The sequence below is a fragment of the Patiria miniata genome, unplaced genomic scaffold, assembly GCF_015706575.1.
Source record: "Patiria miniata isolate m_02_andy unplaced genomic scaffold, ASM1570657v1 HiC_scaffold_29, whole genome shotgun sequence".
In the NCBI taxonomy this organism is placed as follows: Eukaryota; Metazoa; Echinodermata; class Asteroidea; order Valvatida; family Asterinidae; genus Patiria; species Patiria miniata.
In genome coordinates this window covers 2358294-2372649 of record NW_024037068.1, presented here as the reverse complement: position 1 = coordinate 2372649, position 14356 = coordinate 2358294, and the positions used below count along the sequence as shown (strand labels likewise).

General features: G+C 40.3%; 1 long non-coding RNA gene across 1 annotated transcript; it reads right to left on the bottom strand.

Annotated features, from left to right (window-relative positions):
- Window positions 1-11508: 11508 nt before the first annotated feature.
- On the bottom strand, window positions 11509-13573 carry LOC119735705. The gene is made up of 2 exons (XR_005272213.1): window positions 12927-13573; window positions 11509-12773 (listed from the first exon to the last, which is right to left on the bottom strand). It is a non-coding gene; the product is annotated as an uncharacterized LOC119735705 (long non-coding RNA).
- Window positions 13574-14356: the final 783 nt, after the last annotated feature.

Sequence of the window (14356 nt, the reverse complement as noted above, 5' to 3'; positions counted from 1 at the left end):
AGGTTCTGTGCTCTTACTTTGTACTGTACCAGGAACCCATTGTTTCTTCGTGCTTGATTGGTTCTGGATGTATATGGGTTGTCCATTGTATAGAGGAGCCAGTTTGTGGGTGTTCTTGTCATAGTTTTGCTTTTGTTGTTCTTGTCTAGATTCGAATCTTTGACGTATCTCATCCTTGTCTGTTGCATTGTTGTGTATTTTTGTTGGCAATGTTGTTCGTATTTTTCTGCCATAAAACAACTTAGCTGGTGATGGTAGGTGGTGATCAATAGGGGTTGCCCTAAGAATCATCAAGGCCTTCTGTATGTCAGTGTTTGACTGCTTTGTCTTTTTGATGGTGCGTTTGACTGTCTGAATGTTCCTTTCTATGAACCCATTGGATTGAGGATATCTGGGAGATGATGTGGTATCTGTGAAATTCCAGTTGTTGGAGAAGTTGCGGAAAGTTTCACTGTTGAAATGGGGTCAATTGTCACTTATCAGTGTTTCAGGAATTCCTTGTTCTGCAAATATGTTTTTAAGCAGATAGACAATGGTGTTGCTGTTTGAGTGACCTTTTGGTATTTTTCGCAAGATTGTGTATTTGGAATAGTAGTCAGCGATGAGTAAGTATTCCTCATCATCTAGGAAGAAGATGTCGGCAGCTATTATCTGCCATGGTCGGTTGGGTAAGACGTGGTTTCATAGGTTCTGATGTTTGTGATTTGCCATGGGATTGACATATGTCACACGACCTTGTCATCTCTTCAATGTCATCATTGATGTTGTGCCAAAAGACACATGTCTTTGCTCTGAGCTGGGATTTGATTATGCCTTGGTGGGCTTCGTGTATGGTGTTGAGGAAGTTTTGTCTTTCCACTTTGGGGATGACGATCCTCTGGCCTTTCATTATGAGCCCATTCTCAATAGACAGCTCGTACCGATATGCCCAGTATTTCCGTAGTGGTTTGGGAATCATCTGTCGGTTGTCTGGCCATCCATTCTGTATGATCTCGCGAAGGGCTGCGAGTTCTGCATCAGCATTTGTTGCTTCTTGCAGCATGGACACCTTTTGATCAGAGAATTGAACATGGTGTACTTGTATTTCTTCTGTCTCTACCGGTGCTCCCGGTAGTGGATGGAGACGTGACATTGCATCTGCCAGTAGCATTTCTTTGCCTGGCTTGTATTTGATCTTCACATCGTACCCTTTGATTCTTAGCAGAAGTCTTTGCAGTCTTGGTGGTACTGCGTTGAGGTTTTTGATGTGGATCATTTCTAGGGGTTTGTGATGTGATTTGACAGTGAATGGTTTGCCATATACGTATGTGTGGAATTTTTCGCAAGCATATACTATGGCTAGCATCTCACGTTCAATGTTGGCATATCTTTGCTCTGTATCGGTCAGCGCTTAGGATGTGAAGCAGATTGGTTTAGAGTCTTGCATTAGTGCTGCTCCAAGGCCTTCCAATGAGGCATCAACTTGTAGGACGGTTTCTTTCTTCGGGTCGAAGCCAGGGTGACTTCTTCACAAATGGCCTTCTTGATTGTCAAATGACATTTGATGTACTGGTAGCCAATCGTATTCACGATCTTGCTTCATCAGCTCTCTGAAGGGAGAAGAAAGTGTCGACAAGTTGGGTATGAATGGGGCCATGTATGTGGCAATGCCAAGGAACTGTTGTAATTCCTTTGTATTTTTCGGCGGTGTGATAGACTCGATTGGCCTGATTTTTTTCTGGGTCTGGGTGTGCTCCTTTAGCACTGTAGACAATGCCGAAGAATTTGATCTGTGGTTTCTTGATCTCGCACTTGTCTAGGTTGAAGACAAGGCCATGTTCTCGTGCAATCTTCATTAGGTTGTGTAGGTTTTCATCATGCTCTGACTCAGTCTTGCCAAAGACTCCAACATCGTCTGCTATGCCGACTGTGCCTGGACACTTCTCTAGGATTTGGTCCATCTTCTGTTGAAATATGTCTTGACTGACACATAGCCCAAAGGGAAGCCTAGTGAAGCGAAATCTTCCAAAGGGACTGTTGAATGTCGTGAGCATGCTCGATTCTTGATCAAGGGAAACTGACAATAACCATGTCTGGCATCGAGTTTGGAGAAGATTGTACTTCCAGCATACTTGTATGTGACCTCCTCTAATGTGGAGGTGTGGTGGTGGCTGCGCTTTATAGCTGCGTTTAAGTCTTTTGGATCTAGACAGACGCGCCATCTACCGTTTGGATTCTGTGAGTATGAAAAGCTTGAAACCCAATCTGTAGGTTCAGTTACGGGTGTTATTACCCCTAACTTGATCATGTCATCCAATTCGGTCTTTATGTCATCTTTAATTTGGACAGGGCATCTTCTGGCTGCATGGACAACAGGTGGAACTTCTGGGTTAACCACAATATAGTATAGTGGCGAAACCGTCCCCTGACACTATTTGTGGTGGAACCGGTGATTGGCAGAACCCAGGGGGGACTGGTTTTTATTCATCCCAGGACTCTAGCCAACTCCTTTTATCCCACAAAAATATTTATTGGCCCCGCAGGCCAACAACATCATGAAGTCTAGACAGCAGTATGGTGTGGTCCACAGTGTCGAAAGCTGCACTTAAATCAAGGAGGACAAGAGCAGTGATCTTTTGCTGATCTAATGCATTCAAGAGATCATTTTGAACACGCAACAGGGCAGTCTCAGTGCTGTGATTAGGCCTATAAGCAGATTGAAAAGTATCCAAGAGATCATTGTTCCGCATCACAGCAGACAATCTTAAGGACACAATTCTTTCGATTGTCTTACCCAAAAATGATAGGTTGGAGACTGGTCTGTAGTTCTTGAATATGTCCTTGTCTAAGCCAGCTTTTTTCAACAGAGGACGAACACAAGAAACCTTAGGAGACTTGGGAAAGGTACCAGTGGTGAAGGACATATTTACTATATTGGTGATAAAGGGAACAATTTCATCAATACAATCCTTTAACAGACTAGTTGGGATAGGGTCGAGCTCACAAAACTTGGATGGGGAATTCAAAACTAACTTTTTAACCTCAGTTTCGCTGGCAGACTGAAAAACAGTAAGACGTGCCTCATGCGAATAACACAAAGGGTCATTACTAAGTTGTGGAGAAAAACCATTACGTATGGTAAGAATTTTGTTGACGAAATAATTAGAAAAGGGTGTCGCTAGAGTGGCTTCAGATTCAGAAGATGGTAATATGGGCTTTTTACTCTTACTCAACAATTTATTGACAATGCAAAACAGTTTTCTCTTATCTCCTGAGCACTCATTGATTTGAGAAGAATAAAAAGCAGTTTTTGCTTTACCGATTGACTCAGTCACAATGCGTCTCTGAATACTGTAGTTCTGCCTGTGGATTTCGAGCTTGGAACGACGCCATCTTCGTTCAAGTTGTCGTCGAGTGCATCTGGCAGCACGAATGTCCTCATTGAACCACGGTTTGTCTGTTCGTACTCGAACATGTCGGGTGCGAAAGGGGGCATGCTTGTCCAGTAAACCGCCAAGTGCTGACTGATATTTACCAACACAGGAATCGAGGTCGACACTCTCGAGGTTGATTTGAGTAAATGCCGATGCCACGTCATGGCGAAAGTCTTCGATGTTAATCGACTTCAATCGACGGGTGGATATCACTGTGGTGGGAGAAGCTGGTTGATTAAGTTGAAGTTTAGCCACAATAGCAAAGTGGTCAGAGAGACCCAGATGAAGGTGAAGGTCCAGAATTAGTGGTACATTTTCACGCATGATCAGCAGTTTTTAAAAAAAAATTTATCATCTAGCTTTATGTCTAGTATTGCATAAGCTCCATCTTGTTTGGTGATGATGTGACCAATATGATTTATCTTTATAGACTCGAAACTTAGTTGGTCTAACGCGTCTTGGATCTGAGGTTCATCACCTTGATTGACTGTACTGACATTTTTGCTTTGTGTGTATTTCTGCCTACCCCTACTCCTACTTCGGGATTTTGGACGCGTACCATATGTTGGTTTGTCCTGTGTTTGCTTGTGAAATCTGCATACGCTCTGTCAATGGTTGGCTTTGCTGCAGGACCTGCACGTACTGCCGTGTGCGGGGCATTTTGCTTTCGCGTGCTGCAGACCGCATTTGCCCCAGTTATTTGCTTGTGGTCGTGGTGGTGATCTTTTGTTTTTGTATCGCATTGCATCAACATTCACTTTTTCGCTTTGTTGTAGCTCTTGCATGTGTTGCAGGGTAGCTTCTTTGGTTCGTGCCAAGTCCATCGCTTGGTCGAGAGTGAGTGAATCATCTTTTGCAAGCAAGATCTCTTGGATTTTCTTAATCTTAGTACCAATGACTAATGTTCGATGACTCTCTCTTCACACTCAGCAGTGCTGAATTTGCAACGCTTAGCTTGTATTTTGCATCTTGTCATATATTCATCCACCGATTCTTTCTCGGTTCGCTTGAACTTTTGCAAATTGAAGCGATTCAGTCGGAAATTCGACTTTGGTTCAAAATGTTTGTCGAATTTAGTCATTATGACTTTCGGATCATTTTTTTCATTATCTTCAATTTTCCATGTATTGAAGATGTCAATACCTGCTTGACCCAACCATAACAGCAGGTAATTGACACGTTCGGGTTCAGACTTTTTGGACAGGGGGCCTTGAAACACAAGCTCACAGTAGGCCTTGAATTTATTAAATGCAGTAGATTGATCTACTGCATCCCAGTCCATATGGGGTTGTGTTATACCTGACATTTCCCCCATTTTGACTTGTTTACCCTTCAGGTATCGGTTCAATTTGCACACAAAAAAGTATTGTAGTCTTTAAGAACACAACAGAAATTGTTAACAACAGTAAAATATTATTATGTATATCAGTAGGTAATTAAATGTACATGTTACATTTAACAGAACAACTTGAACAATGATATTCGGCAAGGATATTGCAGAACTGTCCAACTGACCTGGCGCCAGCGTCTCTTATAGAGATCCTTGGTATCGAAGTGTCCAGGTGGTACGGTTTGACCAGATCGAAGGAGTAACAGGTGGTTGGGTGTGAGAGGTGAGGCATCTTGTGGATCATCTGAAAGCTTTGTGATGGGATGTCCGTTTACTTTTCTCTCAACAATACACATCAGAGTGTTTAATCCTTCATCATCAGTCAGTTGCTTGTGAAGGAGACTTCCTAGGATAGAGCGAATGGTTCGTATCTGTCTTCCCCAAACTCCACCCATGTGCGAAGCGGCTGGTGGAATAAAAATCCATTGGACTTCTCGCTGGTGCAGGTAGCTTTCTATTTGGCGCTGATTCCAGTTTTGTAGAGCATGACGAAGTTCACTTGAGCTCCTACGAAGTTGGTCCCATTATCTGAGCGGATTTGGGCTGGCTGTCCACGGCGACTTATAAAGCGCTGCAGTGCGTTTATGAAGGAATCCGTCTCTAGGCTCTGGCAGACCTCTATTTGGATGGCTCTAGTGGTGAGGCAAGTGAATAAGCAACCATATCGCTTCAACTCACTGCAGGCTCTTTTCACCATGAAAGGGCCAAAGAAATCAACACTTACGTAACTGAATGGTGCTGCTCCATGGGTTACTCGATCCTTGGGCAGTTCCGCCATCACTTGGGTTTCAGGGGTTGCATTCCTCTTCTTGCATTCTAGGCAGCGACGAAGAACGCGCTTTACAATGGCTTCACTGTGGACAGGTGGAGAATGGTGCTGAGAATAGGGTCATCCCACCCTATCTTAAGGCGGCAGAGTGTCTGGAAGATCATCTTTGCCTATAGGACGAAGGGGCTGACAAATCAAAGTGGGTCTTATATTGAGCTTGTGACGCTCAGCAATCCTCTTCTGGTATCAGGTTTCTCGTTTAGGTTGGTGTCAAATCCAAAGGTGTCCGTCTCAATCTTCCAAAGTACTCCCAATTCTCACTCTGAAGGAAGTAGTTCCTTATCTAGGTCCATGGACGTGACAGCCTTTGCACACTCGGCCTGGGGTAGTGACTTCAACACAATGCGAGAGTTACTTAACCACTTGGTCAGTCGGAATCCTCCACGGGCTAGCAACTCACGTAACTGACTAACTAGTCGAGTGGCTTCATCTTCGGAAGAAACGGATTTGAGGCAGTCCTCAACATAAAAGTTTTGATCTATGGTCTCAATGGTGGCGGTGTCGTACAGCGAATGGTAATCTTGTGCTACACGCTTCAAGGTGAAGTTAGCACAACTTGGACTCCAAACTCCTCCGAATAAGTGAGCTGTTATCCGGTACATCATTGGTTGGGACTCAATATCATCTCCCTTCCACCAAACGAAACGAAGGGCGTCTCGGTCAGCCATGGACACACAAACCTGATGAAACATGCCTTCAATGTCGGCCCTGAGAGCTATGCGTTCTTGTCGGAAACGCAGAAGAACTCCGATCAGCTTGTTCGTCAGGTCAGGTCCTTGATAGACGGTATCATTTAGTGAAGTACCTTGGTACCGGGCGGCACAGTCATATACAATGCGTACCTTGTCTGGTTTACGCGGGTTGATCACAGGATGATGTGTGTTACATTTTCTGCTCAACTAGCTGCTTTGGAATCTCACTCTTTGGTCATTCACTCGTGATTTATCAAGTTAAGACATCAAGATCAAGTCATCAAGCAAGTATCAAGTCCTCAGCTTGAAGTATCAAGTATCATCAAGGTTTAATCTGAAAAATACAACAAACAAATGGTCTCCTTTTACACAAAATACATTAAACAGAATACATTACATGATAAAGAATACATTAACATGTCCACTGAGCTAACATGAAACATTAATTTTCTGTGCCGAAACGGTATAGCATTACAATTCCAATGAGTACAATCTGAAACGTAAACACTTTTAATATGCCTACACGCACGTACATGTACGTTTTACATAAAAACCGTTACAAATCCACTCAATAAAGTTACACAAAAAACACACTTACGACTCTGCCGAGCTATGAACATTCCATAAACAGCTACAGAAATGTACTGTAATTCCGATGTCTCCAAAACTAGCAATCAAACAACGCAATCGTGCAATTATTGACAGATTTCCCTGGCAGTGTATCTGGTCGATTAGTTTGACCGCCGCCAAGTTTGACATTCAGTCCTCCCAAGCAAGAGCGTATGCCCATACATATGTGCAGTCATGAAAGTACACAAACATTCTGGAACCTGCTACATGCACAGCCCGCAACGCGTAACGAACCACGTTATTGACCTTTGACCCTATGGCACGCGAAACAATGTATATACAGTTACTAAGCAACAACTTTGGCATACGTTACAATGTGGAAGGTACCAGACACAGCCATCTTTTCAGTCAATGTCCTCTGCAGGAACTGGATCTGCATATCCCTTCTGAAGGAGATCATGGATGACGCTGGTGTACTTGTAAGCGAGAAGTACACCAGCTGGTCTAAGCGAGATGAGGATAAAATATTTTCTAACCCTAGAGATGATTAAATGGTATTGATTAAAGATAAAATAATAAGAAAAGGTGAAAAAATTCACAACTTCCGCTACAATTTGTCAAATCAAATCAGTCAAATCTGTCGTACCAGTATAACGTCAAAAATCCTGCTAGTGTCCCCACGATCAACAACATTCCTCTGTCTCATCATGGAGCTATAGAACACAGAGTTTTATAGCTCCATGGTCTCATGGATGTCCACCTCAGACTCTTGAATAACCCAGCTTCCTTTACTGCCTTGTTTTGACATCTACAGAGGCAACTGCACTAGAACAGGCCACACAAAAAACAGTCTGATAGTGATCTGTAGAAGTGTGCATGCAAACACAGACTGACTGCATCCACATTTGGGAAAGTTAAGCAAGCAATGGTAAAGAGGGAGCCAAAAGATAAATGTTAGAGAAAAAGTTGATCCAAAACCATCTCAATATGTGCAAACATGTTTAACCATGGACTGGGGTGTGGTGGTTAATGAACACAATGTCTGGCTTGCTGCAACACCTGACAATAAATTGTGTACCCGAGTGAGAAGTCACCCTTTGATATAGTAGAAATGAAGTCCCCTGCCCATCCAAAATACAAATATGTAACCGTAGCCTAGGCCATGTACAAATGATCATGTCACATGTAGGCTAATTTGTAGGCCCTTGTGATCGTCACACGTCATATCATGACATGATGTGCGTTTTGACCATGATTGATCAAGATGACCATCATGAGCATGATTGAGTGAACATGTTCCCGAGCTTCTGTTTCGGTTCCCAATATCAATTTATGTCATGGCTATCATATATAGGCCTAGAGCCAAGCCTTAACTTAGCAAGTTAAGTAGGATCAAATGCATTTTGTTTTGGCACTCGATATTAAATTTGCGCCGGCTTTTAAAATTAACGATACTTTTTTTTTCTGGATAGGCACTGACCTGAACATGCGTAGTGACTAGTATTGGGGGGACTTAGAAATTTGGGGGAAAAGTTGCAAACCAGTGAGTTTGGTGGCCTTGAGACATCATCTTACATTAAAAAAGCTTGTTCATTTTTCTTTCATGGCTACGCGTGCGCAGTCATTTTGCAAAGACTGATAAAAAGTATCATTGGGCGATTCTGTCTGACTTTCTTGTGTCGTACATTATGACATCAGCAACCATCTTATATTTTTTTCCTTTGTTGAATGATTGCAGATGTTGACGTTGAAGCACAACCGCCATCGCAGCCATTTCAGGAACCACCTGTGAACTGGTGTTCTTTGGAGCCGGAGGCATGGGAGGAGGGTACCTGCAATGATCTTCAAGAAGAGGACACATGGTACGAGGCTGGAGGTTTTTCTGAACCTGTCGAGGACCCATCCTCTGAATGGTACAACACTCCTGATGATTGGAACAATGACTCTGACATTTCATCACAAATGAGAGACACATTTGCTGACGAAGACTCCTCAGAGTCTGAAGATGGTTTGTTGTATGATGGTGCACCAATCACATTAGCTGAAAGCATGCTGCTTATTCTTACTCTTGTATTAAGACACAGCTTGACTGGCAGCTTCCTTGTAGATATATTGACACTTGTATCTCTCCACTGTCAAAAGCCAAATTTATGTAGAACTTCACTTCATCTATTTCGCCAGTACTTTTCCAATTTGTCCATGCCACTCAAAGTTCATAAATTTTGTTCTAAATGCTACTTCATTCTAGATGATGTGACAGACGAAAGCCCATCCTGTAGAAGCATTATTGCAAATGATTTGAAGTCCGTTTCTTATTTCATTGAAATACCATTGCTAACACAGCTTGAGAATCTGTTTAAACGAAAAGACTTCTGTGAAGGCATCAAGTATTGATTTCATAGGAAGAAGAAAAATGAGGGAAAGACATTTATGATGGTGGCATTTATAAAACACTTTCATCTCTAGGACGATTTCTTTGTAGTAAGAACAACATTTCATTTATGTGGTACACAGATGGATTTTCAGTTTTTAAGTCATCTCGATTTTCTTTGTGGCCTGTGTATTTTGTGGTCAATGAATTGTCTCCCAAGAAACGTTTGCTCAAAGAAAACTTGTTAATTGCAGGCCTGTGGTATGGTGAGACCTAACCATGCATGGGAACTTTCCTTAAACCATTTCATTCATCTCTAAAGAACATTTACGATGGAGTTGCTGTACATAATTTTTATAATGAAGAAATCCAAGTGCGAGGAGTTTTACTATGTGGTACATGCGATATGCCTGCAAAGTGTATGGTTCTAAACATGACCCAATTCAATGGTCTTAATGGGTGTCCAAGGTGTACCCAACCAGGAGAGGTTATTAATGTTGGAAGGGGACATGCTAGAGTATTTCCTGCTAATATGAATGATTTTGATGGCCCTAAAAGAATACACGAGCAAACTCTTTAAGCATAAGAGGAAGCATTCCAAAGCAAGCGCACAATTTAAGGAATTAAAGGGCCGTCATGGTTTTTATACAACATGCCTGATATTATTCACGGAACGGCAATCGACTGGATGCACCAGGTTTTATTGGGAATTGTGAGGAGATTATTACATCTTTGGTTCGATAGTAGTCAATCCAGTGAGCCATATTCTATTTCCAGCCTTGTTGATAAAGTTGATACAAGACTGCGTCAAATAAGACCACCAAATTTTATTTCAAGAGCCCCTAGGAGCATCAAAGATCACCTCAAATACTGGAAAGCGTCAGAAGGCAGATCTTGGTGGTTTTACTATTCATTGCCAGTATTGTATGGGTTATTAGCCGATGTCTACTTTCAGCACTATTTACTACCGGTTGAAGCCATATACTTGTTGAATGGGGATTCAGTGTCTCCAGAAATAGTTAATCATTGTGAACTGGTGCTAAAACATTTCTGTATGATGCATGCTACACTTTATTCGCAAAGAGAAGTGACATCTAACATTCACCAGCTCCTACATTTATGTGATGTTGTCCGAGATCTTGGACCATTATGGGTATACTCGTGTTTCACCTTCGAATCCTTAAATGGTGAATTAGCATCTCTCTTTCATGGCACACAAAAAGTTGATTTGCAGATAGCGAGTAACATTTGTACATTCTTGAAAATACCTCATCTTTTATGAAATCTCAAAGTTGGATCACCTGTTTCCAAGTTTTATTTATCAATGAGAAATAAAATTTCACTTCCGAATAAAGGTGAAAAAGATATGTCAAGGTACTTATACAGTGGGAACGCTGAAGAAGTACTTATTGAACCAAGAGGAGAAACATGCATTGCGTCAGTTGCTTGGTCATGGTAGCTCAGTTGTATTGAATGTATGTTTTGTATTTGCTCGTATTCTAAAAACATGACAGTCATTTGCTCGAAAGAATTCACTCTTCCAGTGAGAAGGAATTCTTTTACATGTGTTATTTATGCATGACAATAATGAACAGTGTGGCCATGTTACCAGATTTGTAAAATGTTCATCAAACTGCTCATGTGAAACAAATTGCTTATGTTCTGATTGCATGTACATTGCTTTTATCGACATGCTTGAATCCTCAACTGCTAAAATGTCCACAGATGACGTCACTTTTGCAACCGTACATCATATTGTTCCATTTAAAAGAAATGTAATAACTGTAGCAGTTCCCATTGAAGCCATCTGCAACTTGTGTGTTTTTGTTGACTTCCAAGATAGCGATACAATTTATATAGCCAAGTGTCCCAATACCATTGAAAGGGATTAGACAGTGAACATGGTTGTTTAGGTAAAATGATTTGTGGTGTTTACATGTGCATACCATCAATCATACACTTAAGGTCAACAATAACACACAAAACTTGCAAATGGCTTCAGTTCAATCGGTATGCTAGGAATGAATTGGAAAATGAAGTGTTGGAACAAATGCTAGTACATGTACATGATGTACATGTACACAGTGAGTCAAAATGATCCGGACCCAAATTACAGAAAAAAATTAAAAACATGTAGCTGTCACACTACCTCTTAGAGGTTTTCTACGGACATTATTTTAGAGGGAACTGAACACGCTAAGTACATGGGGACACAGACAAACAAAAACAAGGTCAACTCAATCTTGGGTGCTCAAACTTATTCACTTAAACTGTCTCTTATTCACTATCAAAATTTACCAATTCCAGAAACTATGATATGAAATTACACTCAAATGATTGAACGGAAATTTGGGCCCAGACAAGTTTTAAAATCTCAAGTATTCGTCTCCAAATTTACAATTTTAAAGTTATAAAATGGACGTCACAATTAGAAAGAGGATTTTACATGAGCTGCACTAAAATTATTTGAGATTCTAAAATTCAGTAATCGATGCATTCTGAAATCTAATCAGTAAAATAGCTCACGATATCTAGATGAGTTGTACCCGTAATTCAATTATTCAATTCCACAAAATGGCATAGTCCAATCTAGGTTGATCACTTAAGTCAAATTTATCACTCAATTCTATTAAATCTATCAATTCTTCAAATTTTCAATTCTCAAATCTTCACCTCTTAATTATATTCCAATTTTCAATTTCTACACTTTCCTTCAAATTTCGTGAATCTTTAACTCAAACACTCCTTGTTTGACACTTAGTGTTTTATCACCACAATTACTTCTAATAACCTTAATTCTCAACTTGTAACAATTCACAACTTCAAATCACCAATTAACCCGTGAAGTTTCAAACTTTCACTTCTTAAACTTCAATCACAAAATCTTCGTTCAATCTCAAAAATTCTCAATTTGTTTCTTAGATTCACTTATTAATCACGCCACTTCAATTTGACCTCAAAATTACAAATCGTAATTCACTTCAAGTTTATCAATTTTCTCTTCTGTTTAATTTGAAACCTTTCTGTTTCTATCACAATTTACTCTTTCAATAACACTTCTTTTATTTTTGTTCAAACACTTCTTCCAATTTTGGTTCAAACACTTCTTCAATTTCGGTTCAAACACTTCTTCAATATTAGGTCATACCTTCTTTTCTTTCTGTATTAATCTCAATTCATTTAAATTGCCAATACCACATCAAATATTATCTTCGGGAAAATTGAATAATTACTAATCCTTCTTTCAATCTTGTTGATTTAAAAATATTTACACTCTCACATTCAAAATCCAAATCAAGGTTATGGTATTTCGCCAGTTATTTTATACAATCATAAAGGTGATTGCCGCCAGGTCCTTGTCAGCCTGCCAACTGTCTATGCAGCATCACTCAGATTCCGGTCCAAGGGGTCCGGTAGAGGTAGGGGTCCTTGACAAGAGCTTCAGTTCCTCAGGGTAGTGCGAGGCTCACTCTACTCGGTAGAAATATCTCCCCATTCTATGTGCCATCTGAGATGAGAAGTTTTACAAGCCAAAATCCCACTAAGATTCTGCACCATTTTTAGCAAGTAAGGAATTCAATCTCAGATTTTACAATTAAATCAATTTCACTTCTAATTAATACAAGAAATAAAGTGGGCAAAGAAAATAATCTAAACTTACAGTTAGCATCTTCGAAACTCTCTCGGAGTTGCATACAATGTCAGCTTTTTATGCAGACCACAGACTGTCAGTATAGAACTGTGATTGTTGGCTGTTCAGGCTAAAGCTGGCAATAACATCAGACTAGCTGTATGATTCTAGTTTCAGGACAAAATAGGTCCTCTCTCTCGTGTGTCTGGCGAGCAAGTGCCTGCAGCAGCTAAGCATAGGCAAAACCCCAAGCCGCTCCCATGCAAGGAATTTTGGAAGGCATTTGGCAAATATTCATACTCTACTGATCACTCATACTGCTAACAATGGCACACACGGGTAACAAAGCATTTTCCTTGGCACACCCACATACCATGAATGGCTTACTCAACAATACTGAATATTCATCACTGGAACTTACAACCTATCACTGAATCCACACACACATACACACACAAACACTCAAAACCACTCAACCAAATAAATCAATTCAATGAATAAATGAAACTAAGGAAAATATATACAGTCACTTGTGACAGTAGCAATTATCAAAACAAATGCAAATGAGATGTTGTAGGCTGGTATTTTGGACATATTTGGGTAACGTTTCATATTGTACCATCTTGAAGAAAAGTGAAAACAAAGGACATGCTTAAAAACTCCCTGACCCCACAGTTCCATGGTTCAACAAATTTGTTGAAATCGCGCACCGATGTGACTGCTTTGTTTAAAATGCAGTTACATCAATTACACAATTTAAATGAATTTGCTGAACCATGGAACCGTGGTCCTGTATATATTTTAGCAAGTGTTCTTTGCTGGTGCTTTTATTAAAAATGGTACAATGGATGTGTATAAAATTTTCACCAAGTACATGTATGTTCAAAATGCCAGCCTGTAACATTTGATATGCACTTTTGATAATTGCTACATGTTTTTAATGGTTTCTTTAATTTGGGCCCAGATCATTTTGACTAGCCCTATAATGATATATGCATCAATTTGTGTCCAGTATACATTTGAAAAAATGTGGTCAATAAATGAGCACATTCAAGTGCACATTTGTGGAAGTTTATACTTGTTGCCAAGTTTCCCATTGGTTTTGTTGGTTTAAAACATTAATTGCTACGAGAACCTTTGCGAGTAAATTCATAAACCTACTGTAAATGAGTCTCGTAAAATATCCATTGCACTGACTTTCTTCATGACTGGTTTAAAATGACTTTGCACTTGACTTTTAGTCATATGATGCAAGCAAGTTTCTTTGTCACTGTGTACATGCATGTATTCACACTTGCAATGGGGGGGGGGGCTCTAAGCAACAAGCATTATAAAGAATATTTGCAGGCTTGCAAATACATGTATATGTATAGGCATTTAAAATTATGAAATAAGCCTGCTGCCAGCTTGCCAGCAAATGAACAAAATTATCAGTACATTGCACAAATTTGCCGTTATAG